The following is a 3,148-nucleotide window of genomic DNA, read 5'->3' on the forward strand; positions in this document are numbered from 1 at the left end:
GTAGAGATACGAAGAACAGAACGTTGATGCTATCTTAGGCTGATTATGTTGAGAAGGTCTTGCAATGTTTCTCTATGGAGAATTCTAAAGCTATCAGCACACCTTTACCTGGTCATTTGAAATTGAATAAGGAGATGTGTCCCAAGACATAGGAAGAGGAGGATAAGATGTCCAATGTACCCTATGCTTTAGCTATAGGAAGCTTGATGTATGCTATAGTATGCACTAGGCCAGATATTGCACATGCAGTGGGAGTCGTTAGCAGGTATATGAGTCATCCAGGATTTGAGCATTGGAATGCTGTTAAGTGGATTCTCCAATATTTGAGAGGAACATCCAATAAGTGTTTACACTTTGGGGGCTCTACTACTGATTTACAAGGCTATGTTGACTCAAATTTGGTAGGGGATATTGATACCAGGAAGAGTACTACAGGTTATGTCTTTACTATTGGTGGGGCAGTTGTGAGCTGGGTTTCTAGGTTACAAAAGATTAATGCTCTATCCACTATAGAGACAGAGTATGTTGCTGCTATAGTGGTAGCCAAGGAGATGATATGGCTTTAGTTCTTCTTGGAAGAATTGGGAAATTCTCAGAAGGATAATTATTTGTTCACAGATAATCAAAGTGCCATTCATCTTGCTAAGAATTTAGCTCTGCATTCTAAGACCAAACACATATAGTTGCGGTACCATTTCATTTGGTCAGTTTTGGAGGATGGATAGTTAAAACTCGAGAAGATACATACCAATGACAATCTAGCAGATATGTTGACAAAGGTTGTAACAAGGGAGAAGTTGAACTCCTCTTCAGCTTTGGTTGGTCTTTTAGACTGAACATGAATAAAAGAACAACAGAGTCCAGGGTGGTTTGATCCAATGGGAGCCCCATGTGGTAGTGGTATTGGTACAGGAATAGTCTCCAAGTGGGAGATTGTTATTTAGAGTGGAGCCTAATCAATCCCCAAGTGGGAGATTGTTAGATTATGGTGACTGATTAGGAAAGTAATGTACATACTTCATAAATTTTGGGCTGTGGCCGACATATTATGGCCGACATATGGCTGACATATTGTAACCCTAAAATAAATAAAATACTTGTATAAAAGGGTTTAGGGTTAGGTATTTTCATTATGTTGTGATGCGAAATTGGTTCTTGCAGCGGTATTGAGCTGTAAGGGATTACAAATTGTAATCAGGTTGTAATCACTAGATTGTAATAAGATCAAACTTGCTATTGGGTGGATGTAGCCCAGGGATTGGGTGAACCACATTAAATCTTGGTGCCTTGTGTTCATTTCTGTGTGATCTATTATTTTCTGTTATTGGTTATATTTGATGTAGTTTTTATTTTTGTCCGTGGTTTATCCTAGCATCCATCAGGACCTTTGCCTGTGCTAGTCCTCCTGCATTAGGGAAAGTACTATTTTATTCGGCAAGAATGCATGTTCAAGCTCACTTCCATATTATAAGTTGACAACTTGTCAACAAAGATTAGTCAGGCTCATAGCTAGAGACAATGAAATAAGGAATAGGTCGATATCAATCTAAATTTAGTTATTACTCCATTTGGAAATAATTTAGAGATAAGTGTCTATTACACTATCTTTTTTGAAGAAGGACACACATTTTTCACATATTGAAGGTCTAATTGATCTAGTTGCCGAGCTAGAAATTTAGTTTCAAATTTCGGAGAAAATACAAAACCAGTGGAATAAATGCTATGCAAACATTTTGGCAAGCAATAAACAATTATTTGATAAGGAAAAGATAACCATAAAAAATTCAAGCCATAAGGGAAAAACACGGGGGAAATGATTATTTTTGAAATGGAAATAAGGGGGAAGTGACAACAAGGAGGAAATGAAAGAAGAAATTAGAGTCAAAGACATTATATATCATAGCACTATAATTTTTCCATGTTATAGATTCAGATCATAGTCTCAATGGGAGTACTTTTTAACACAATGACTATTCATTACAAAATGTTTTTTTGCAACTAATGTCAACAGGGGAGATTGTTGATCTCTAAGCTTATTTTGTTTATTATTGTTAAAACATTTAGTCATCTACTAGGCAAGGACGAATTCTCATCACTATGACTGAATCATCTAGTGAGGGTTGAGCATATAGAAGGAGCTATTTATTTTGTATTACATGCCAAGAATGTTAGTGATCGCTAAGCACCCAAAATGGGATCAAGCATATATGTAAGTCAAGCTATTATAGTAGAGACTGAGTTAATTGAAAATATATATTTTCTAAGAAAATAGAGATGAACATGTAAATATAAGTTGGGTGCTAGTATGAATGTTATTTTCAAATGATTGTCAGGACATTCAAATACATAGCAGTTCAGTTTTTCATATGTTTTTGTAATCGTGCAAACAAGTATATAAATCATTTTAATCAACTTCTATATGGTATTTAATGTTTTTAGAGATACTTAAGATGAAGATTATGTTTCATTACAAAAAATAATGACCCGAGGAACATGACAAAACATTAGGTTTCATTACAAAAATAGATTTCTATCAAGCATGTTATCAAAGTTACCCTCACCCATCTCCAAAATATGGTAATAGATCATCAAAAAATTTCTCAACAAGAAAATATTCATTATTTGAAAGAATATCCCATTAACAAAAGTACCAAATTGGGTGCTTCTAAAAATATAAGAAAATATATCAATAACAATAACAAACAAAGTCTTATAGATTTTCCCAAGGAGATAGGATGAAAAACTACACCATTAACATTAATGACAATATTTTTCTCCTTGAAAATAACTTAATCCTATTTGCAATAGTAACAAGGAAAATCAAAGGGCTTTAACATTTTAGACTTAAAATCCCATTCAATTATATCATAAGAATTTTCTAAATCCTACAAACTCATGGAGACATCTTGATCACCTCTTTTGGCCTAATGTATAGCCTCCAAAATGGTCAAAAGTTGATCTAAGATGCATCTACCCTTAATAAATCCATCTTGAGTCTTGGAAATATTATTGTTAAGAATATCAAAGATTCTTCTACAAAAATTTAAGAAATAACATAATAAGAGATATTTAATAATGTTAATCATCTCTAGTTTTGAACAAAAGAGGGATCCTCAAACTTGGGCTAGGGTTTGATAACCTTTCTATT

This window comes from Cupressus sempervirens, chromosome 8 (assembly GCF_028749045.1).
Source record: "Cupressus sempervirens isolate cs-2001-9-10 chromosome 8, ASM2874904v1, whole genome shotgun sequence".
NCBI classification, from domain to species: Eukaryota; Viridiplantae; Streptophyta; class Pinopsida; order Cupressales; family Cupressaceae; genus Cupressus; species Cupressus sempervirens.